At 46.8% G+C, this 25,449-nt stretch overlaps 1 pseudogene; it reads right to left on the bottom strand.

Moving 5' to 3' along the window:
- Window positions 1–638: 638 nt before the first annotated feature.
- Window positions 639–760, bottom strand: LOC136634175 (5S ribosomal RNA; annotated as a pseudogene).
- Window positions 761–25,449: the final 24,689 nt, after the last annotated feature.

The following is a 25,449-nucleotide window of genomic DNA, read 5'->3' as shown; positions in this document are numbered from 1 at the left end:
TGTTGGAATGGCTCTGAAGGGGAGGAGGAAGGACTGCTTGCACGCTGCGGTGAGGCTCGCTGCAACACTTAGTGCTTTGCACCCCCTTTAGCTACACCACTGCTCATCATTCTACTAGGAGCCACTAAAATTCCACGCTGAAGCTCATGCCAAGACGATTTTATTCCCCCCTCCATCTAAATAATGGATCTCATCCAGCCAGAGTTCAATGTTTTCAAGTCCCATTCCTAATTACATTTCAACTGTTACTGAGTGGTTGGCAACCTTCAGTCTCGAAAGACTATGGTATAAGCCTACAGCACCCAGTATTCCCAGGTGGTCTCCCATCCAAGTGCTAACCAGGCCTGACCCTGCTTAGCTTCCGAGATCATGGTATAAGCCTACAGCACCCGATATTCCCAGGCGGTCTCCCATCCAAGTACTAACCAGGCCTGAACCTGCTTAGCTTCCGAGATCACGGTATAAGCCTACAGCACCCGGTATTCCCAGGCGGTCTCCCATCCAAGTACTAACCAGGCCTGACCCTGCTTAGCTTCCGAGATCACGGTATAAGCCTACAGCACCCAGTATTCCCAGGCGGTCTCCCATCCATGTACTAACCAGGCCTGACCCTGCTTAGCTTCCGAGATCACAGTATAAGCCTACAGCACCCGGTATTCCCAGGCGGTCTTCCATCCAAGTACTAACCAGGCCTGACCCTGCTTAGCTTCCGAGATCAGACAAGTTCAGGCACGTGCAGGGTAACAGTTAAGCCATTGTTACTGAGTGTTGCTCCTAAAAACTCAAGATGATATGCAAGGGGTTATCCCACTTTATTCTCACAACCACCCTGCAAGGTAAACAAAGAGAGAATGACTGGGTTAAGGTCACCCATGGAGTTTCGTATGACTCCAAGTCTCCCTGGTCAAGTCCAACATTCTCTTACTGGCACTCTTGAATGAAAAATATGAGACTTACACATTGAAAACTGACTAATTGCACAAGTGATTTGCACTTGTTATTTATTTATAGTTAGTTTTTTGATTTTTCTTTGTAAATCGCTTTGTGAACTTTTAGTTGAAAAGCGGTATATAAATACTGTTAATAATAATTAATAATAATAAAGTGCAGAATCTCCTGCTGGTCCAGAGAAGACGACCCCCACCCCCGGGAACTATGCTCAACTCACAATGCATTGGAACATTGCAAGCTAGACCAATTAGTATTCTGAGCCAGGCCACATCAGCTACAACAAATGTCAGCTACCTCACTAATATCACATTGGCTTCCTCTAATGATTTCAGTCAGGAGGTTCAAAACATGCTTCATTTTCCTGGAATCAATGGGATTTGACAGTATTTAATTTTGACTAATCATAGCCCCATTTTTTTCCCCTCCCCACTCATCACAAAATTAGAAATTGAAATCTCCCAATGACGCTAATTGATAGTAAATTAGGGATTTGTTCTGGAAGCCCCAACAGATAGCACATTCCTTGGATGCTGAAGTCCTGTTAGGGACACCAACTAGTGCTCGATACAGCACAGGCCATGGGGCCTCGCTGTGCCAGCGCTAGTTAGGATTGGGCTGTCAGTGCCCTAATGCACTCTCCACCAATTGGCAGTCACTGATAGACTTCCATGAATTTGTCTCACTCCCTTTGAAACGTATCTAAGCCTAGTGGCAAATCACTGCACCCCGTGGCAGCCAAATTCCATAGATGAATCACGTGCGGTGTGAAGTACATCCACCTTCACCCCAAGAGCGACTGATGGCATGCCTAAGGGCTTGCATGTGGAACTGGGATTTAGCAGAATCCCACATTTCTTCCGCTTTAGGGAGAACTTGGTACAGCTTCCACCGCCCCATAACGAACAAGAAGAAATTCACTGGGATTTGAATAAATGAATGCAATCTGCTATTATCTACTCTATCATTTAAATATGCCACACACAGGGTTAGGAGTCTAACATATCTGTGCTGGGAGCCGGAGAAATCTTAATCGGGCTCTGATGATCTGAGATGCAATGGAGTATAACTCATTAGCCTGGAAGCTACAGAGATGAGGCCAAGCACGCACATTGATTAAAAAAGGGGAGGCATTTATCTTTATTTGGCTTCTTGCTAGGAACATCAACAGTGCACCTTCCTCTGTGAGCCCTTGGGGCAAAACCTCCAGCAGTGATGCCTAATGGGATCAGCACGGAGGCAGCCACTAGCGCCAGCAGGCTGACTTCTAAGTAATGGGACCAGTCAAGTCAATTGTTGTGTCACTGTTAGGATCTGTGATTTCAACAGAGCAACGGGGTGAGTCTGGGCACAAAAGCACTCTAGCTAGGGCTCCTGGTGGAATTGCCCCAGGACAAAACCGGCAACAGTGTGAATCATGACTCCGTCTGTGTATTCATTGCTGGCTATCATAAGCTTTGACATGATTAAATGATGCCTTTAACATACAGTGGGCTCTCCTGATCTATGGGCTTGGCACCTACAGATTTTGGTGTCCTCAAATGCCGAGCCTGTAGCTGGAGGACCACTGAGAACTTTGCAGATGCCACCAAAAGTGTCTACCAGTCACATCTGGGAGCTATTCTGAGGCACAGGGAGGCCACAGGTGACCACTGGAGGGCCAGGAGCAGCCCCAGGTAAGTATATTGTATTGGCAACCTTCAGTCTCGAAAGACTATGGTATCGTGCTCTGAAAGGTCATTCTGGCACAGCGTCTAGTGTGGCTGAAAAGGCCGATTCGGGAGTGACAATCCCCAAGACAAACAGGCCTTGCTGAGGGAGAGTCAGCATGGCTTCTGTAAGGGTAAGTCTTGCCTCACAAACCTTATAGAATTCTTTGAAAAGGTCAACAGGCATGTGGATGCAGGAGAAAACGTGGACATTATATATCTGGACTTTCAGAAGGCGTTTGACACGGTCCCTCACCAAAGGCTACTGAAAAAACTCCACAGTCAGGGAATTAGAGGACAGGTCCTCTCCTGGATTGAGAACTGGTTGGAGGCCAGGAAGCAGAGAGTGGGTGTCAATGGGCAATTTTCACAATGGAGAGAGGTGAAAAGCGGTGTGCCCCAAGGATCTGTCCTGGGACCGGTGCTTTTCAGCCTCTTCATAAATGACCTGGAGACAGGGTTGAGCAGTGAAGTGGCTAAGTTTGCAGATGACACCAAACTTTTCCGAGTGGTAAAGACCAGAAGTGATTGTGAGGAGCTCCAGAAGGATCTCTCCAGACTGGCAGAATGGGCAGCAAAATGGCAGATGCGCTTCAATGTCAGTAAGTGTAAAGTCATGCACATTGGGGCAAAAAATCAAAACTTTAGATATAGGCTGATGGGTTCTGAGCTGTCTGTGACAGATCAGGAGAGAGATCTTGGGGTGGTGGTGGACAGGTCGATGAAAGTGTCGACCCAATGTGCGGCGGCAGTGAAGAAGGCCAATTCTATGCTTGGGATCATTAGGAAGGGTATTGAGAACAAAACGGTTAGTATTATAATGCCGTTGTACAAATCGATGGTAAGGCCACACCTGGAGTATTGTGTCCAGTTCTGGTCGCCGCATCTCAAAAAAGACATAGTGGAAATGGAAAAGGTGCAAAAGAGAGCGACTAAGATGATTACGGGGCTGGGGCACCTTCCTTATGAGGAAAGGCTATGGCGTTTGGGCCTCTTCAGCCTAGAAAAGAGATGCTTGAGGGGGGACATGATTGAGACATACAAAATTATGCAGGGGATGGACAGAGTGGATAGGGAGATGCTCTTTACACTCTCACATAATACCAGAACCAGGGGACATCCACTAAAATTGAGTGTTGGGCGGGTTAGGACAGACAAAAGAAAATATTTCTTTACTCAGCGCGTGGTCGGTCTGTGGAACTCCTTGCCACAGGATGTGGTGCTGGCGTCTAGCCTAGACGCCTTTAAAAGGGGATTGGACAAGTTTCTGGAGGAAAAATCCATTATGGGGTACAAGCCATGATGTGTATGCGCAACCTCCTGATTTTAGGAATGGGTTAAGTCAGAATGCCAGATGTAGGGGAGAGCACCAGGATGAGGTCTCTTGTTATCTGGTGTGCTCCCTGGGGCATTTGGTGGGCCGCTGTGAGATACAGGAAGCTGGACTAGATGGGCCTATGGCCTGATCCAGTGGGGCTGTTCTTATGTTATGTTATGTTCCACACCGGGAGCAAGTGCAGTCTGTCCCTGGTCTGTCTCCCTGGCTATGGGCCTTCCTTCTTTGCCTCTTTGCCTCAGACTGCTGGCCAAGTGCCTCTTCAAACTGGGAAAGGCCATGCTGCACAGCCTGCCTCCAAGCGGGCCGCTCAGAGGCCAGGGTTTCCCACCTGTTGAGGTTCATTCCTAAGGCCTTCAGATCCCTCTTGCAGATGTCCTTGTATCGTAGCTGTGGTCTACCTGTAGGGTGCTTTCCTTGCACGAGTTCTCCATAGAGGAGATCTTTTGGGATCTGGCCATCATCCATTCTCACGATCGTCAGTCCAAAATCTTGGCAGGCCTTGCTAAAACGATCCATGAGCTGCTGGAGATCTTTGGCAGAGTGGGCAGTGACAGCTGCATCGTCGGCAAAGAGGAAGTCATGAAGACATTTCAGCTGGACTTTGGACTTTGCTCTCAGTCTGGAGAGGTTGAAGAGCTTTCCATCTGATCTGGTCCGGAGATAGATGCCTTCTGTTGCAGTTCCAAAGGCCTGCTTCAGCAGGACAGCGAAGAAAATCCCAAACAAGGTTGGTGCAAGAACACAGCCCTGCTTCACGCCGCTTTGGATGTCAAAGGGGTCTGATGTGGAGCCATCGAAGACAACAGTGCCCTTCATGTCCTTGTGGAAGGATCTGATGATGCTGAGGAGCCTGGGTGGACATCTGATCTTGGGGAGAATCTTGAAGAGGCCATCCCTGCTGACCAGGTAAGTAATTGCTGTATTATGTCAGCCCCACAGATCTCATTATCCATGGAATTCAGTATCTGCATGGGAGGGTCCTGGAATGAATCCTCCATGCACACCAAGGGCGCAATGTACTTGCATGTGCTATAACAGCCACACCAAGGTCATGGCTGGCATGTAAGGGCAGTGGTTGAAGGTCTGGGATCATTGGGAATCTCACTGCTAATAACCAATTCCATGTGCCCACAACTTGGGGGTGCAATGACATTTGGTTGCGTGTCATTCCATTGTGTCCTCCTCTGCAGTCTAATGCAGGGGCTTCCAAACTCCAGCCTGAATTAAATTGATATTTTTCTCTTGAACCCACGTCAGGATTATAACATTTGGCTCATGGCATTATACTTGACTTTCTCTCCCCCACCCCAAATACCCAACTCTTATTGTGGAAAGGCCTAATAGGATACAAGAAAGTTATCCTCAAGGTTTATTAAGAAATAATATAAAAGATTAGGGGAAAGAGGTTTTTTTTTTTTTTTCCTTCTTCTGCTTCTAAAGAGCTCGGTGTCAGGCAAAGAAACAGCGCCTGATATAAAGACAGCGGAAGGCTACACAATTCAAACAAATGTGTTATCAGAAGCCGCACAGAAGGCTCAGGGAAGCCATCTCTATGCAAGGATTCCAAACCGAAACACATCCATTTGCAATGCCGTGTCAAAGCAGAGATAAAATGAAAAATAGATTGCATGACCCACCGAGGAGGAGGCTTGGAGAGTGTACAGGGGATATATCCACTTGCCTTTTCCCTTTGTTTTGAAGTTTTGTCCAACAACACCAGTGTAAAGGTTTTTGCCCTGCCCCCTTGAACTGCCTCGATTCTCTCCCATCTATGCACAGATGCTCTATCCCAGCATCCAGACATGTTGCTGTGTGGACTTCTCCCATTGCTCAACATTGATGTATAAGAACATGAGCACAAGAAGAGCCCCACTGGATCAGGTCAAAGGTCCATCTAGTCCAGCTTCCTGTATCTCAAAGTGGCCTAACCGGTTATCTCATGGAGCACACAGACATGGTGCTTGCATCTCACTACCACTCCCCTGCACTTGGCATTCGGAGGTAGTCTACCAAAACCAGTACCCATCACAACTTGTAACCTGTGATAGACTTTCTTCCATCAGTCTGTCCAAACCCCTTCCAAAGGCTTCTAGGCCAGGCACCATCACCACATCAGGTAGCAAGGAGTTCCACAGATTAATGACACGCTGGGTAAAGAAATATTTCCTTTTGCCTGTTCTAACTCTCCCAACACTCAATTTTAATGGATGCCCCTGATTCTGGTGTTGTGTGAGAGGGAAAATAATATCACTCTGTCCTCACTGCCCATCCCCTTCCCTTTTGCACAACCCCAGAGCCAGGGGACGTCCACTAAAATTGAGTGGCGGGAGAGTCAGAAGTGACAAAAGAAAACATTTCTTTCCCCAGCATGTTGTTAACCTGTGGAACTCCTTGCCACAAGGTGTGGTGATGGCTCATGGGCTAGGTACTTTTAAAAGGGGATGGGACAGATTGATGGAGGGAGTGTCCATCACAGATTCCAAGCCATAATGGATGCAAAACAACCTCCTGGTCCTAGAAGTAGGCTATCTCTGAATGACACAGGTATCTAGTCATTTCCTTGAGGCTTCTGGTGGGCAACTTGGAGATACAGGAATCTGAATGGACTCTTGACCTGATCCAGCATGACTGTTCTTATGTTCTTATGGACGTTGGTAGCATTCAGGAAGCTGCCACACCAGCTGCCCAAACAAAAAACACTATGTGAGCATCTGAAATGTACTGCGGAGCAGAGGCACAGCATACTGGGGTTACAAATCCAATTCTTGCACGTACAAAACACCCCCGTTAACACTATGCAATGTCAATTAGGATATTCCAGTTTGTATTTAGACTGGCCCGCTGTCTACAAAGCTGATTAGTCCCGCTTAAGCTTATAAAGCTACTGTGAGTTAATGGCCAGCATCTGAAATGAAATCCTACTTGTTTCTGTCAAAAATGGATAGCTGGGAAAAAAAAAAAATCAATGTTTTCATTCTTCCGGAACCTTCATGACTCTATTTGGCAACCTAAAGCCTATGATTATTTTTGAAATTTGCCGAGCAGAGCGAAGGCTCCAGGAAGGTAAGAAGGCACTTTAGCCATTTTCACAGGGATGTAAATTTGAAAACCTCTCCCCCCCCATCTTCCCATCTCAGTGTCGTTAAGAGAGCAATCATTCAAAGCAAATAGGTCTGAAGCGTGACATTATGTAAAGATAACTATCTGGAAGATACATTTCTACTCTTGGCAACGCTAAGGCATTTTGGGAACCTACAGTGGTTCCCCAACGCTGCCATGAGCCCGTGCACTCAGGCAGAGCTGTAAGAATCCCAAAGATAGAGTGCTGAGATCATATTAAACAAACTCTTTATCTTTATTAAATTAGTTTTCTTTCCTAATTTAAAGCCCGGCCTGTTCTATTGGCTCTGGGCAGCTTAAAGCAGTGGTTTAAAGCAGCTTAAAGTAGTGGTTTTAACCTTTGTTGTACCACAACCCAGATAGATATAGATATATAGATAGTTTGAGACTGGGGACCCACTGCTGATCCCACCCCCCTCCAAGGATCTGATCCACTCACACCTGCCCCGTCACTGCCCAACACCTTACCCCGTTTCCGCCTACCTCCTATGTTTTTACAACAACCCTGTGAGATAGCAGCCTCGGTAAGGCCAACCTTTGGAGCTGTGGGGCGAGACAGCGAGAAGAGGTTGTGCAGGATTATATCTGGAACTCAGTTTTGATAAGGAAGCACCACGATGGCATTGGATCCCAGCCCTCTCTTGCGCAAGCTTGGAAAGTTTGCCGTGATCCCCCAAATGAAGCTTTGTGACCGCATTGGGGTTGTGACCCACAGGTCATGCACACTGGTTTAAAGCACTTTTGCTTGTTTTTACACCTTAGCAGTCCTGTGTTCAAGGGAATCACAAGCTGATAATAAGAGAGAGGAAAAAGAAAAAGACCAAATGAATATAAAATATCATAAATACATTGACAGCAACTGTTACCCTGCACATGCCTGATCTCGGAAGCTAAGCAGGGTCAGGCCTGGTTAGTACTTGGATGGGAGACCACCGGGGAATACCGGGCGCTGTAGGCTTATACCATGATCTCGGAAGCTAAGCAGAGTCAGGCCTGGTCAGTACTTGGATGGGAGACCGCCTGGGAATACCGGGCGCTGTAGGCTTATACCATGATCTCGGAAGCTAAGCAGGGTCAGGCCTGGTCAGTACTTGGATGGGAGACCGCCTGGGAATACCGGGCGCTGTAGGCTTATACCATGATCTCGGAAGCTAAGCAGGGTCAGGCCTGGTCAGTACTTGGATGGGAGACCGCCTGGGAATACCGGGCGCTGTAGGCTTATACCATGATCTCGGAAGCTAAGCAGAGTCAGGCCTGGTCAGTACTTGGATGGGAGACCGCCTGGGAATACCGGGTGCTGTAGGCTTATACCATAGTCTTTCGAGACTGAAGGTTGCCAACCATCAACCATTTGTAGGGAAATGTTTCTCCTCCAGCAGGATGCATTGGCTGCAGTCCAAAATTTATGAGTGATCAGGGGAGTTTAGAGGGGCAAGCAGACGTGGGGAAGGGTGGGTTTGGGCTTCCATCAATCAATGGGATTGACATGCACTTGGACCACCTAGAAGAAATTAACCCGCATCTTCTCCAACTGTCCTAGCGTTTGCCAACAAGATGCAAACTTCTGTTCTAGCCTCTGACAAGTCACACTCCCTATATTTGCCTTTGAGGAATGCCTTGTTCAAATGTCATTGTCAGCCGTTTGCTGCGTCACTCTTCAGGGCTCAGTTACCTCCCCAGGGTCTGTGGAGCTACATCTCCGAGTGGGTGGTTGCATCTTGTCTCTATTACGCATGCATATGTATGAACCCCGAAGGCACCGAGCTGCCATTTAACACTGAGGCTGCCAAGGTCTCCTTGGACCTGTTGAGAACATCTTGTAGGACAATTAGGTTTCTCTGGCATTTCTTTACCCTGAAGAGCTGTCACCCGCTTGGCTTTTTAATCCATGGAGAACAGGCTGTGGCGGAATAAATGAATATGAGGCCATGCATTTTGCTGGAGAGGCTATAGCTTGGTGTTCTAATTATGCAGAAGATCATGGGTTGATCCATGACATATGCAAGTAGGGCTGGGAAATAACCTTGTTTGAAGAGCAACACTGTTGGATCAGGCCAAAGGCCCATCTACTTCAGCCTGCTGTATCTCACAGCGGCCCACCAGATGCCTCAGGAACCACTTGAGACAATAAGATACCATTTATCACGTTGTCACTGCCTTGCACCTGGCGTAAAGAAGGTACAACCCTACTGTTACTTTGGTTTTTCCCCTAATGGATCACCACACTTATCGCTAGCTTTCCAGACCTGAAACCCACCTTTAAACTCAACCTGCAACATGAGATTCCCCTCCCCCGTATTACTGGGAATTTCTCTCCCTCCCTTTCCCATATTTGTTCCCATCTGTTTCCCACATATTTAAAGGGAAAGTCAACAAAGGCAGCTGTGTCCTTTGGTCCAACCCAGTTCAGTTTTCTGTTTCAAGCAGAGTCACTGGCCGAGTTGGACTGCAGTCCAAACAGAGGTCTGAAAGGAATCTGGACATTGGAGAGCTCCGTGTAGGGGCTGGAGTTTAGGCAGGGCCAATCTTACAATCAGGCAGTCAGGACCTTGGACAGCTCCAATGGGAAACCATAAAGGTTAGCTGGGGAGTCATCTTGGACCTTGCTTAGACATTGTACTAGCAAAGCTTCTGGGTGGGTACAGTTACATACATACATACATACATACATACATACATACATACATACATACATAGCCCTCTAGCATTCTTCTTTACCTTGTCTACAACCAAAGGGGATTTGGTTGCAAGATGCAAGAAGCATCTTGGTTGCCCTCCATGTGAGAGATGGAGCTGCTTGTCAGCCTGCGTGGGAGAACTGGAGGCCAGAAGTGAGACCAAACCAGGAAGATCCATTCTGAAACGTGGTTGGTTCTTGAAAGGGAGAACCTCTATGATTGTAAAAATCCCCTGGAGGGATTTAGATATGCCTGCCTATGTAAACCGCCTTGAATAAAGTCAGAGGAGTAATCTGATGACCAGAAAGGTGGTATATAAATACCTTGTTGTTGTTGTTGTTGTTGTTGTTGTTGTTGTTGTTAATTCATTCCCAAGGACATGATGGATGGTCCGCAACCCAATTTTGGCTCCCGACTCATCACTTGAAGACCAATGATCTAGATTAGCCTCAGTAACTCCAGTTGCATCAGCCAATGCAAAAAAGTATTAGGAACATTGTAATCACTTTCTAATGTTGGTGGGAATTTCCCACCGTTTACAGATTTACACTGTACAATCACGGAGATGAAAACTTGCTGCAGTGCTGTTAATGCATCTGAGAGTAAATAATCATTACTGATGGTATAAATGTCTTCCTTGAGAATCTTAATGATTGCAGAATTTTCTTCATTAAAGTCGGATACCTAATTACTAATTACTCTGTTAAACCATGTTTTGGTAGCAGCCAAAATGCAGCTCCTAATTTATTTACCTATTAAAAACTTTATGTGTCTATTACTGGCACCAGTCAGTGGCTCCTCTGAAATATAAAGGCAATTATTGATGGGATCCCAGATGCTAACTAGAATTTAATTTAGTTAAATGGGGTATGCTGCAGATTGACTTCCTCTGTGGATGTCCATAAAGGAACAAAAAGGAAACCATTCTCTGCTACTTAAATGCAGTTCGGATTTTCTGAATGACACCTGGGCAGAATTAGATTAAAACATTACTCTCAACCAGCTATAGAGGAGGACCTGCCCCAAACTGAGGTCTCTGAATGCCTGTTTACACCATGCATTTATCCTACATCACTTGCCTACACACTGGTCTTGGTGGGGCTGTCTTCCAGGCAAGGATGGTTGGCATGTCCACCACCATCTCCTACTAGAGGTACATGGTGCCTGCTGTCTTATATGGTTCCCTTCTACTGAGTTGAACCACTGGCCAAACTAGTTTGGCAGTGTCTCTGTGCAGGAGGTCTGGTCTAGAGGGTAGAGCCTCCGTTTGCCTGAAGATGACATCCGAAGGTCGCCAGTTCAAGGCCACCGGCACCGTGAACGGTGAGACCTTGAAGCAACTGACAAGCCGAGCCGAGTTATGCTGAGTTATTCCACCTGCTCTTTGGCTACTGTCAGCCTGTGTGGGAGGAAAATGGAGGCCAGGATGCGATACCAGATCATAAAAGATCCATCTGAAATGTTGTGATTCTTGAAAGACAGAACCTTCTTCAATTGTAAAAATCCCTGTTGGGATTTAGTATAGCCTGCCTATGTAAACCACTTTGAATTAAAGTCTGAAGAGAAATCTGACGACCAAGAAAGGCGTTATATAAATACCTGTATTATTATCATTATTATTATTACCGATTGGCAGAGGCTCTCTAGAGTTTCAGGGCAGGGACTTTCCCAGTCATAACTGGAGATATGAGAGACTGAAACTGGAATCTTCTATATACATCAGATGCTCTTCCACAGGAGCTATGGTCTATAGGGGTTGTTTTCAACCAAACCTCTTGTTCAAAAGCTACCCATCAAATTTAAGGACAAGTCACCTCAGACGCTACGTTTGCTTGTATATTTGCGGTGAGTGATGTTTAGACTGACTCACAAACTCTTAGACTCCTGGCCACACTTGTGCATGTAAAACCAGACAAGTGCCATCTATTTTCATCCTATTTGGGAGAAATGCGCTTGGGTTACAAGGTTGTTACCAAATCACATGACTCCCTTCACAACTGTCCAGCAGTTCATAAACCATCACATCTGGCTGTACTTATCTGTTTAGTGGATTGCACTAAAATAAACCACTAAGACTAAACCCTCCAATTTACCAGCGCATCTGCACAGAGGGCAGCTCTTTCGGCTGTCTCCCCTCCACGGGGAATCAAGCTGGGATTTGCAAAAGGAGCAATCAAATGAGATAATGCAAAATGAAATCAGACTTTGCACTCAACTTTAAAGGCAAAAAGTACTTTAAACATCACCCATATGCAAGCAGGAATCCATGCAAAATGTTCATGGTGTGAGTCTGAAATTGCACCCAACAGGGTCAATGCATAGATACTCCTGCACAGGCCAGTTTCCACCCCTTACAATTTGTTAACCTGCAAATAAATATAGGGTTGGAGCACCTTCTCCCTGAGGAAGGGCTAAAAGATTTGGGGCTCTTGAGTAGAAAAATAGATCAGGGGGAAAGATACAGGTTTATATAACTATGCAAGCTGTAGATAATGGGTAGAGAGGGAAGCTTCACTCTGCTTTTCTCAGAATATGAGGATCTCTAATAAGAATATAAGAATCCAAGAAGAGCCCAGCTGGATCATGCCAAAGGCCCATCTAGTCCAGCTTCCTGTATCTCACAGTGGCCCACCAGATGCCTCAGAGAGTACACAAGACAGCAAGACACAACCTGCATCCTGGTGTCCTCTCCTGCATCTGGCACTGAGGTAGCCTACTTCTAAAATCAGGAGCTTGCACATACCTATCATGACTTGTAACCTGTGATGGACTATTCCTCCAGAAATTTGTCCAATTCCCTCTTAAAGGCGAGATACCATCCCCACTTCCTGTGGCAAGGAGTTACACAGACTAATTACATGCTGAAACCCAAGTCAAACCAGACAATGCTAATCTGAGCTTTCAAATTTTCTAGTGTTGCACAGCATCTATCAGAGTTTCCCTTCTTTTCCGTTCCAGGCTGAAGAGAACCATCCAGCAAGCAATGGCAATAAATTTATCATTAAATAAAAAGAACAGGCCATTTCGGGAGCATTTTGTAATTTTTGCAGAATCCAATATGAGCTCTGAATGAAATTGATTTGAGGTTCTTCAACTTCTGGGGGCTTTAAACAATCTGCACATCTATATTCTAGCAGCTCTACAGAAGCTTTTGCCCCCCCCCCTTTTGCATCATTTATAGAGAGAACCTGGAGGTGCAGAAGATTTATTTACATGAAAACGTTCCATGAAGTTTGGGGGAGGGAGATGAACACAATTAGACTGTTTCAGGAGAGAATCAAAACTCGAACCTTCACTTCTGAACAATGGTGCCGACAATCGGAGGGGAATACCCGGCGCTTCAAAAGCATTTTGCCCAGGAAATCACATCTTTCCAATTTTCCAGATGACAGGTTGCATTGCTAGGCCGTCACACCGCATTACTTCGGCAATGCACTGTGATGCAACATTGCTGATGCAACCCAATTCGATGTGTCTAATGTGCTACATCGGTTGGAAGACTCGAAATTCCTTTGTTCTGCCCACAAAATATAACTTCCAGTCAAGAGGTTCTGTTACTTCAAAACAAACAAACAAACAAACAAACAAACAAACAAACAAACAAACAGGCTTTTTTTTTTAAATGGGCAGTTTATAAGATTGGGGAGGGATAGGCAGATCCAGTGGCATAGCTAGAGAAGGTGCAAAGCACTAAGTTTTGCAGGGAGCCATCGCAGCATTCAAGTAGCCCCTTTCCCTCCACTTCTTTACCATGCATTCCCCAATAAATACAGCCGACCACAGGTATGGGATTAAATGGGCCACTTTATTAACTTACAACAAGTGCAACAAGGCAAAATAGGTAAACAATACCCAAACTAAGTGCGGGGTTCTAAATGGGGGAAACGGCCCTAGCCGTCTACGTCCCCCAGTCTCATAGGGCGTCCACCCGACTCCAGGCGTAGCTCAATAGTTATTAAGCCCGAAGAGGGTAAGCCAGCCAAACTACTATGCCTTCAGGTCACCCCTGCAAGTTCCCAAAGTTCAGACCAGGGGCTAGCCAGCCTGCCTCCCCGAGCCGGTCAAGCATCTTGAGAGCAGTTCTGGTTCACCCCTGCCCTTGCTGGCTTAGATTGGACACTGAGAAGGTCTTCTGCCTACCCGCCCCGCACTTCTACCGCCAGTGACCAGGACAGTAAGTGATATCTTGCAGACCCAAACGCGCTCCATAGCCAGTCTGAGGTAGGCGAAAACAAAACACCACCATGGTGCCAATCAGATGATGCTCAAAAATTCCTACCCGGTCCTCCGGAGAGCGACCAGCTAATCCCAGACTAGCTACAGGGCGGGCAGGTGGGTGGGCGGGGGTCGCTTCCAGGAATGGAACTGAACGGAACTGAGCCGGGTCTAGTGCCTGCGCGCTAGATCAGGCTCAGTCGTCCCGGCCCCCAATGCCAGCCAGCCAATCAGCTGGCAGCAAAGCCCTGCTGCCGGCTGATAGGGGGGTTGGCCTGGCAATCATTGCTAGCGTGCCCATACAGGCATGCTAGCTGCCTTTCTAGGCTGTTACAGTAAAACAGAGGCTTTCCCTCGACTTGTTGAAGGTTGCTGGCCCAATAACTAGGCCTCAGAGTGGGAAGCGGGTTGCTTCACCTGTTCCCCTCTTCCATCTGTCTGTTTGCTCCTTTCCTGGGATTGCCCCTGAACAGCACTAAGGTAGTCCCTTCCAGAGACTTCTCATCATCAGCCTCTATTCATTGCCAGGGTCGTGAAGGTTCAGCTGGAGTCCTCAAGGTGGTGGGGCAAGTCTGGAAGAAGACACAAATGTATCTGACTCATGGGCCATGTATTTGATTCATGTATCTGATTCATGAGCCAACAGCAGTGCCCCTCTGATACGGAAAATTGACCCAATCCAGACAACTTTCTTAAAAAACAAGGAGTATAATTGGATAGATGTGACTACTCCAACCTCCTCCTCTGTCAGACGTATACTGTATAGGCATCTCTTCCTCTCCCTACATCACCATGAAAGACAAATGGAATTGCTACCCAAGCTTGACTAAAAGTGATATTTCAGAGAAGTGTGTGTGGGGGGGTGGGGGGAGATTGGGGTCATTCCATCTGAAAGCTGCAGGCATTTCAGGGGCAAGTAGAAGTAATTCACCACTGAGTTTTGCCCAAAGCAGAATTCTAAGCTAGTTTTGTGGATCTTGCCGGGGGGAGGGGGGGGATGGGATTTTACATGACTTGCAAAGGGAAGTCAGATGAATATCAATAAAGTAAGCAAAGTTCCCAAGAGCAGCTTTGCACATCACTACAACCATGTTATTTATTTATCGGTCAACATGTTTTTCAGTTCCACCTTTCCAGCCTCACACAGGCCCTCCAAACCACCCACAGTCATAAAAATATACCAGAAAAACAGCACCATAAATCAATAGCACCAAAGGAGCTAACAAAAAAAAAAAAGCAAAACAAAGAGCTACCAAACAATGAAAGAATCACCAACCACCCAGCCAAAGCAGCTGGATCAGAGAACAAACAGAAAACATGAGGAATCTTAGCTCTGTTATCAATCAGATACGCACAATGGAAGCTCCTTTCAACCCATGGTCTGAAGGTGAGCTCAGAAGGAGTCCCACAGATTCTCCAGAGGTAGACAGCCACCCATGAGAAGGCTCTCTCCTGTGCCCACCATATAGCTTCAGACATCAATAGGACACAGAGCTAGCCCTGAACTGATAAGCCAAGTGGCCAGGTAGACTCATGTGCGAATGCCTAAGTCAGGACTCTCTCTCTCTCTCTCTCTCTCTCTCTCTCTCTCTCTCTCTCTGGATCATGCACCTGGTCTTTGAATAGCTTCATTCAAGAACAGGGCAGGCGTCTAGAGCGACGGTGGCAGAAAACTCGTGATGAATCCGATCGGACACGGAGTAGAGCTCATTACAGAGCCTACTCCGTGGCGGTGGTAGCAGCGAAGAAATCATTCTTCTCTGCTACCATTGCGTCTGCTGATAACCGTCCGGCAGAGCTGTTCCGTGTGGTGCGGGGCCTCCTCCATCAGGCCCCGCCAGTGGACCAGGAGGAATACACGGTCAGCCGCTGTGACGTGTTTGCACAACATTTTGCAGATAAAATCGATCGTATTCGTCACAACTTGGATGCCACATTGACAGTGTCTGACGATGTCCCCCTGGCAACTGCTTGTCCAGTGTTGTGGGATTCTTTTCAGCTTGTGCAGCCTGAGGATGTGGACAGACTCCTTTGGAGTGTGAGGCCGTCTGCCTGCCTGTTTGACCCTTGCCCAGCTTGGCTGATAAGAGCTGCCCGGGGGGGACTGGCTGAGTGGACGGGGAGGGTGGTCAACTCTTCTTTGGGGGAGGGGACACTGCCGCTTGCTTTGAAGCGGGCGGTGGTTCGCCCCCTCCTGAAGAAGCCCTCCCTGGATTCCAATGTGTTGAACAACTATCGGCCAGTCTCCAACATCCCGTTTCTGGGCAAGGTAATTGAGCGGGTGGTGGCGGCCCAACTCCAGAGGGTCTTGGATGAAGCGGATTATCTGGATCCTTTTCAATCTGGTTTCAGGCCGGGCTTTGGGACGGAAACTGCCTTGGTCGCCTTGGTGGATGACCTACGCCGGGGACTGGACAGGGGGAGTGCGTCCCTGTTGGTCCTCCTGGACCTCTCAGCGGCTTTCGATACCATCGACCATGGTATCCTTCTGGGCCGATTGGCCGAGTTGGGAGTTGGAGGCACTGTTTTGCGGTGGTTCCGCTCCTACTTGGAAGGTCGGTCCCAGATGGTGGTGCTGGGGGATGCCTGTTCGACACCCTGGCCATTGAGGTGCGGGGTGCCGCAGGGCTCAATTCTGTCCCCCATGCTATTTAATATCTACATGAAACCGCTGGGAGAGGTCATCCGGGGGTTTGGAGTGGGGTGTCATCAATATGCTGATGACACCCAGCTTTATCTCTCCTTTCCTCCAGACTCCAGGGTGGCGGTTGAGGGCCTGGAGCGCTGTCTGGAAGCAGTGAGGATCTGGATGGGGGCTAACAAGCTGAAATTAAATCCGGATAAGACAGAGGCTCTCCTGGTTCGGAAATCCTCGATGCAGGTGCTGGATTATCAGCTTGCTCTGAATGGGGTTGCACTCCCTCTGAAGGAGCAGGTCCGCAGCTTGGGGGTCCACCTGGACTCGCAGCTGCTCCTGGATTCCCAGGTGGCGGCTGTGGCTAGGGGGGCCTTTGCTCAGCTTCGGCTGGTGCGCCAGCTGCGTCCGTACTTGGATCGTGCAGACCTGGCCACGGTGATCCATGCCACGGTGACATCGAGGTTAGATTATTGTAACGCGCTTTATGTGGGGCTGCCCCTGAAGACGGTTCGGAAACTGCAATTCGTGCAGAATGCGGCGGCCCGTGTGGTCACTGGAGCTAGGCGGTTTGACTCTGTCAGCCCACTTCTCCGGGGGCTACATTGGCTGCCCATTCGTTTCCGGGCCCAATTCAAGGTGCTGGTTTTGACCTTTAAAGCCCTATACTGCTCTGGGCCAGGTTATCTTAGAGATCGCCTACTCCCATACAATCCGGCTCGTCCTCTCAGGTCATCAGAGAAGGCCTTTCTACAAGTGCCGCCGCCTAAGGAGGTACGTGGGGCGGCGGCAAGAAATAGGGCCTTCTCAGTAGTGGCACCAACGTTATGGAACTCCCTTCCCCTTGACTTGAGAATGGCTCCCTCTCTTGAGTCCTTTCGGCGAGGCCTGAAGACCTTGTTGTTTAACCAAGCCTTCTGACGTTCTGGCCTTTTTAACATCTTTTATATATCTTTTAGTTGCTTTTTTACAGGCCCGATTCCTCTAAGAACTGCTGTTTTATGCTCTTTTATTCTGACTCTTCTGACTACTGTTTTTATGGGTTCTGCTAATGTGTTTTTTAATATGTTTTTATCTGTGAAATTATGTTTTAATTTGTTTTATATGTTGTTAGCCGCCCTGGGTCCCTTTTTGGGAGAAGGGCGGGATAAAAATAAAGTTTTATTATATTATATTATTATAACTCTTCCATCCTTGCTTCTCCATGCAAAGGGAAATCTTTGCCGGCTGGATTTCTGTCTGCCTGCTAAGTCATTTCACACTGACTACTACAAGTGCGCCTTTGTAACTATTTTCTTTTCATTAACTCACATGCACTTTTAAAGCATGCATTTTGATGGCTTTCCAGTCTGCTATAGATATATACAGGAGGCCCTCCGTATCCACAAGTTTGGTACCCACGGATTTGAATATTCACAGGTTCTGAACCCACAGGGTGGTCCACCTAACAGCTCCTGTTGATTATATTGGATTTCTATAAGTGTTGATTATATTGGATTTGATTGGATTTCTATATTGTCTATATTGGATTTCTATAAGTGTTGATTATATTGGATTTGATGCTTTACTTCTTCTGCAGCAAGAGAGATGTATGGAATTGTTATACACCTTCTTAATTTACTTGTTGGCCTAGTCCTCCAAGGGGAGCTCTGTTCAAGTCATACTAACTAGATATTAGCTGATCAAGGAGAGAATCATTATATTCATTCTAACTGCTTGTTATGTTCTTCTTGACTTCCTTCTGGAGTCTCTTGAATGGGAGCAATACACACACACACACACACACACACACACACACACACACACACAGAGCAATATGTGTGTGTGTGTGTGTGTGTGTGTGTGTGTGTGTGTACACGCTTTTTATGCTAGTAAAAAGAGAGGGGGAATTCAAGGGCTCTTTAACTGAAGTATATCTGACTGCAAAGAGAAGCCTTGGTTAGCTCTAAAGTATAGCCTTTTCAGTAAATTACAGGCATGGATGAAAGGTTTCAGGTGAACTTAAGAGATAGAAATAATAGGGTTGCTTCATTTCTAAACTAAGGCGTTCCTTAAAGGGTCAGTGGGATCTTCTTTAAAACTTGGAACATCAAGGCTGGTCAGGGCAGGAGGAGAGGTGAAAGAAAGCTGTCTCTGGCATAGAATATCCATTTAAATGTGAATTCTTACCTATGCATAAAAAAAGACATTAAAAAAAAATTCCATGTGCTTCAATTACTGGTGTGTTCTAAAATTTTGATAATAAAAGTTTGGGGACAGGAGGCCTATTGATTTAGGCTGCAATCTTGTGTGGGGCCTGTGGGGGGACATGATTGAGATGTATAAAATTATGCATGGGATGGAAAGAGTGGAGACAGGGACTTTCTTTCCCCTCTCGCACAACACCAGAAACAGGGGACACCCTCTCAAATTGAGTAGCTGAGAGTTAAAACTGACAAAAGGAAATATTTCTTTACCCAGCATGTGATTGATCTGTGGAACTCCTTGCTACCGGATGTGGTGATAGCACCTAGCCTGGAAGGGGATTGGACAGACTGATGGAAGAAAAAGTCCATCATATGTGACAAGCCATGATGGGTATGTGCAACCTCCTGGTTTTAGAAGTAGGCTTCCTAAGAATGCCAGATGTTGGGGAGGGCACCAGAATGCCGGTCTCTTGTTGTCTTGTGTGCTGTCCTTAGGCATCTGGTAGGCCACTGTGAGATACAGGAAAAGCTAGACTAGGTGGGCTTTGGCCTGGTCCAGTTGTGCTCTTCTTTTGTTCTGATGATTGGAGGTAGATCCGTGTTCTTATGTTCTCTAGCTGATATTAGTGGCAATGCAGATATGACATCTTGCCTTGTTCCATGCTCAACGGAAGCTAAATAAAGGCAAAAATTAGAGAAAAAATCTCACAAAATTTGGGTGCACATCTTGGATTTGACCAAATCGTGTGAAATCTGAGTGCCACCATCTTGGTGGTGGAGATTCCATGAAATCCAAGTTGGGAAGAAGCTGTCGTGGGATGTCATGTCCCAGGTAAGTTTGGGAACCACTGTGCAAGACTCTTGGCAACTCAACCTCCTCTTTGTTCAAGATCCCTTCTGTGTCAGGCTGGGAGAAGTAGCAGAGCAGGACAGGTGTTGAATTTATTCCTAGGAACTTGGCACAGACCTGAAATAAAAGGGTGACATGAAAAAAAATTATTCCAACCCAGAATTTCACCAGGTTTCCTGTCTTTGAATAACACAGCTTGCCATCTCCCGGGCTACCGGTCTGGCACCTTTCACAATAATTATATCCATTTATTAAAACTTTGCTGTCTGTCTAATTACTTCAGCTCTAATTCTCCTACCGGTCCATAAATAGTAACACTGTGTTGTCTTGGAAAAAAAAAAAAAGTTCCTTTTCGACTCTAACTTGTCTTTGTTTGAACTTCTCTCCGAGAGCGATTACACTGTGAAGTTTTGAAGGTCTTTCTTTCCCTATTTGAACACAGCCTATGTGATTCCCTTTTCAAGGCACTGAAAAACTCTTTTCTCTGAACATCTGTGCCCAGAATTCTAATTTCTTCTGTTAACCTTAGAGGAAATAAACATGGAAGCTCAGCTGGATTTGTGTGGTGTTCAAATTTCATGTCCAAATAGGTGGCTACAACAACGCGAGAACTTTTTCGTGGAGCAGCAACGCAAATGACACACAAATTGAAAATGGTTGTCTGTTTTCTGTCCAAGTCCACAATGCTAATTGCAGCTTGGAGAGAAGTATGCAAAAACTCCCCAAAGGATGGTTTTAATAACCCATCTGTTATTAGCAGTAAGAAAAAACTGTGGTGCTGGGCTATAATTAGGATGGGAAAAGCTTGTTTTCGTGCTATGACACAATGCTCGTTTAAGGGTCTGGGATGTAGATACTATCATAAGATTCACAAATGCACTCCACGCAGGAAAGATATTAAACATATTTCTCATAAACTAGGCAGGGGTCATCTGTAGTAGCACAACAACCAATGTGAAGGGAATAGCAGCCATCGCAAGATTTGCAGTTTTGCAGAAGTCATCCTGCATTTTATTTTATAGGCCCCCTTTTGCTATCCCTAGAGATGTTGCAAACATTCAATCAGGGGGTGCTTGAAAAAAAGCACACACCCCCATCACACACTAGCAGGAAGAATGGAGACAAACACAGACCTACTTGCCGAGCATAGAGTTTTTGATTGCAAGCTGAGTGCTTGCAAAAGCTTGATGAGAAGTGACCACTATTGATACTTCCTCTGGCTCTGAAGAGAAGGCTATATTAGCAGGACACTTCCATGCTCTTTTGGGCATCTTTTTTCCTGGTAGGAACCACTCCCAGAATCCTTGGTGGAAGACTGATGCTATCTCTACCATTTCATAGAATCATAGAGTTGGAGGGAGCTTAAACGGTCATCTAGTCCAACCCCATTGGAAGTGAAAGAAGCCATTTCAAAGCTGGGAAATTCTCCTAGAGCATCTCCATAGCTGCTTGTCGAGCTTCTGCTTGAAGAGTTCAGAACCAATTTGTTCCATATGACAGCCGTTCAGGTATTTGAAGAGCCCTGTTGTATCCCCTCTCAGCCTTCTCTTCTCCAGACTAAACATACCAAGTTCCCTCAACCTTTCCTTGTAGGGCTTGATCTCCAGCCTTCTGATCATTTCCACCTGGCAGACATTAGGAAAGATCAATTCTGAATTGAAAGGTGCAAGATTTCAACTCATCTCTACTTACGGGCAATTTACCTCTCCAAAAATTTCAAGCAAATTTGGTGTGAGGGTGGGGACGGAGGAAGTGGTGTAGCAAGTGGGGAACAGCGGGGTGGTCCGCTTCACATACTAGGCCAAAAGGTTCTGCCGCATGAGCACGACATTTTAAGAGTCTCCAGCAAGCCTGATTCTTTAGCACTCCGGAGATGTATGACTGTGTAACTTGGAGGCAGACTCCTACGGAAGCCTCTTTAGTACATAAGAACATAAGAACATAAGAACAGCCCCACTGGATCAGGCCATAGGCCCATCTAGTCCAGCTTCTTGTATCTCACAGCGGCCCACCAAATGCCCCAGGGAGCACACCAGATAACAAGAGACCTCATCCTGGTGCTCTCCCCTACATCTGGCATTCTGACTTAACCCATTCCTAAAATCAGGAGGTTGCGCATACACATCATGGCTTGTACCCCATAATGGATTTTTCCTCCAGAAACTCATCCAATCCCCTTTTAAAGGCGTCTAGGCTAGACACCAGCACCACATCCTGTGGCAAGGAGTTCCACAGACCGACCACAAGCTGAGTAAAGAAATATTTTCTTTTGTCTGTCCTAACCCGCCCAACACTCAATTTTAGTGGATGTCCCCTGGTTCTGGTATTATGTGAGAGTGTAAAGAGCATCTCCCTATCCACTCTGTCCATCCCCTGCATAATTTTGTATGTCTCAATCATGTCCCCCCTCAAGCGTCTCTTTTCTAGGCTGAAGAGGCCCAAACGCCGTAGCCTTTCCTCATAAGGAAGGTGCCCCAGCCCCGTAATCATCTTAGTCGCTCTCTTTTGCACCTTTTCCATTTCCACTATGTCTTTTTTGAGATGCGGCGACCAGAACTGGACACAATACTCCAGGTGTGGCCTTACCATCGATTTGTACAATGGCATTATAATACTAACCGTTTTGTTCTCAATACCCTTCCTAATGATCCCAAGCATAGAATTGGCCTTCTTCACTGCCACCGCACATTGGGTCGACACTTTCATCGACCTGTCCACCACCACCCCAAGATCTCTCTCCTGATCTGTCACAGACAGCTCAGAACCCATCAGCCTATATCTAAAGTTTTGATTTTTTGCCCCAATGTGCATGACCTTACACTTACTGACATTGAAGCGCATCTGCCATTTTGCTGCCCATTCTGCCAGTCTGGAGAGATCCTTCTGGAGCTCCTCACAATCACTTCTGGTCTTTACCACTCGGAAAAGTTTGGTGTCGTCTGCAAACTTAGCCACTTCACTGCTCAACCCTGTCTCCAGGTCATTTATGAAGAGGTTGAAAATCCCCGGTCCCAGGACAGATCCTTGGGGCACACTGCTTTTCACCTCTCTCCATTGTGAAAATTGCCCATTGACACCCACTCTCTGCTTCCTGGCCTCCAACCAGTTCTCAATCCACGAGAGGACCTGTCCTCTAATTCCCTGACTGTGGAGTTTTTAAAGCATCTCCTAGCAAATGCTCTGGAATTCTAAAAAAGAGAGAACCCAGAAGTGACATGATGACATCATGTGATACGATGATGTCACATGCTGTGATGATGTCATCTCTACCCTGGGTGGTTCTGCTCCTAGCGGCAGCACTAGACTGAAGGAGAGTTTTTTTTCGGCAAAACATCTAAAGTATTTTCAAGGGAGACAAAAGGAGGTTTGGATCAGATTTGTGGAACATATCAAGACTAGTTATCCTTAGTACCTTATTACCTTCCAAAATGGGGAGGAAGACGGGTGGCCTGACACACCTGGAAAAACAACACAAAAGGCAAGAGAAGCCATTTCAAAGGAAATTGAAAGCCATAGAAAATGTTGCCGCTTCTTCATCGCCGTCCCTTTTCTAAAAGCTCACCAGACAGCCAAATGAAATGCTTTCGAGCTTTCTCAGGTGCATCAGAGTCTTTGCTATTATACCCGCAATTTCATAACCTGGCAAACCGATCCCTTTGTGCACCCAGGTCTGAGTGTCAGTCAGGCAGAAAAGTGATTCTGATTACTCGGTGGTAGAGAAATGTATCCTATCTGAGGGGGTGACATTTGAGGCTTGCCCTTGGGAAGTTTGACCCCCCCCCTCCTCTCACTGACACATCTTTAGTGAGCCTCTGAAAAGGAGCATCCAATGGGAGATGCAAGAAGGGGGGGGTGGGATAGAAGGTCTCCGTCTTCCATTGCAAGCACATTTGTAACGTGTAAGGATTGCCTTTTTGCAAAGAAAGGTTGGAAATATAATGGGCCCTTGGTGTCCATGGGGGATCTGTTCCAGGACTCCTTCCCCATGGATACCAAATTCTGCAGATACCAGGGAGGCACCAGTTGAGGTCACCCACTACTACCTCCCCATGCCTCAGAAGACCTGCCAGATGCAACTGGAAGGCATCCGAGAAGCCCTTCGAGGCTCTCCAGACGTGGGTTTGGCGTCTTCTGATGTTCAAATCCATAGATGCCAAGCCTGTGGTTTTGGAGGGTCCCCGTATCTACAGAGTAGACTGTAGGCAGAGGGGGATGAAACTGGGCTTATCCCAAACTTCAGAGAGGTTTGAGTGCTTGCGGGGAGTTAAATAATTAGCACGTATTCTGGTTTCAGTTCATCCATATTTTTAACTCTCCACTTTGGTTTTCTGATCAGGCACTAAAATTCTTGGGCGGGGGGGAGGGGAGGTTCAGCCACTTAGAACCGGTTTAGATGCATTTCATGTCCAGTAATCTCCGACTCGTGCTTGTGATGTAACTCTTATCGACTGGGTGTAGTGAAAACTATTTAACATGCGAAAGAAAAGGTTGTAGTATTTTGGAGAGGCTATTTTAATAAACGGAATGCACGCATCAAGAAAATACAACCCCGGTCACACAATGGCAAGCTGTGTGCCTGATCACTGGCATACAAAAATGGAGAGCTTCACCCAAAGCAAAGGGAGGTAGTGACCCTTAAGGAAGAATTGAATAAGAGATATTTTAGCGAATAAGGACATTCTGCTTGATCAGGCCAGAGACTGTCTCCCTACCTGGAGAAGGGACACCTTAAAAGGGAGGACTTCTGTCCTGGAGCCTTGTGTTTCATTTCCTCTTGCTTAGGTTTTGCATTGCCCATTGCCAACACTAGGTTGCAGGCGGGGGGGGGGGGGTTTGAGAGGGACCTTCATCAAGGTCAGGTCCTGCAGGGGTGTCCTAGGAGGGCCCCTATTCTAGGCATTCTTCTGCCTCTGGTTTAATGATGGGGTCTGTCTGGGGTGCTGTTCCCATCTCCTTGGGGGTACACTTGGAGTACCTACTCAGAGCTGAGGTTACAAAACACCGTTTGCATGTGTTGCGTGGAGAATGTGTGGAGGTGATCAATGAGGAATGGGCTGCTTTTCTGCCAGGTGGAAACGGTTCTGCTTTCACAAGGTAATTTGGAAAATCGTGCCTGCTTCTCACTGCATCTTACCCACCCTGCTATCGACAGTGCTGCGCTCCCGTTTTAAATGCAGTCATTAGGACTGTTTAATTTGCAGCCGCCGTAATTTATATTTGCAATTTTGACTGCGGTCGATGCAGGAAATGAAGGAGGTGTATTCAAGGCTTTAACGAAGACAAATGGAACTCAGCACCATCCCCCCCCCATTATAAAAAAAAAAAAGCTGCATTGAAACAGGGTTATAAAGAACAAATGAAAACAGAAGATTTACATGCTGGAGCAGATGAATAATGCATGGAAGGCAGGCAAACAAGTGCTCAGATGGTCAGTGCAAGAGCTGTTCACCTGGGAAATGTTAATGTGGTAGAATGTCTAACAGAAATGGACTAAAAGCAAAACAGGATACAACTTCTCATTGTCTCGGTCAGGGGTGCCCAAACCCCAGCCCTGGGGCCACTTGCAGCCCTTGAGGCTTCTCAATGCAGCCCTCAGGGAGCCACTGGTCTCCAATGAGCCTCTGGCCCTCCGGAGACATGTTGGAGCCCGCACTGGCCCGACGCAACTGCTCTCAGCGTGAGGGCGACTGTTTGACCTCTCACGTGAGCTGTGGGATGAGGGCTCCCTCCACTGCTTGCTGTTTCACGTCTGTGATGCTGTAGCGGCAG

This window comes from Tiliqua scincoides, chromosome 13 (assembly GCF_035046505.1).
Source record: "Tiliqua scincoides isolate rTilSci1 chromosome 13, rTilSci1.hap2, whole genome shotgun sequence".
In the NCBI taxonomy this organism is placed as follows: Eukaryota; Metazoa; Chordata; class Lepidosauria; order Squamata; family Scincidae; genus Tiliqua; species Tiliqua scincoides.
Note: the sequence above shows the minus strand (reverse complement) of the source record. Positions and strands in the feature narration are given on the sequence as shown.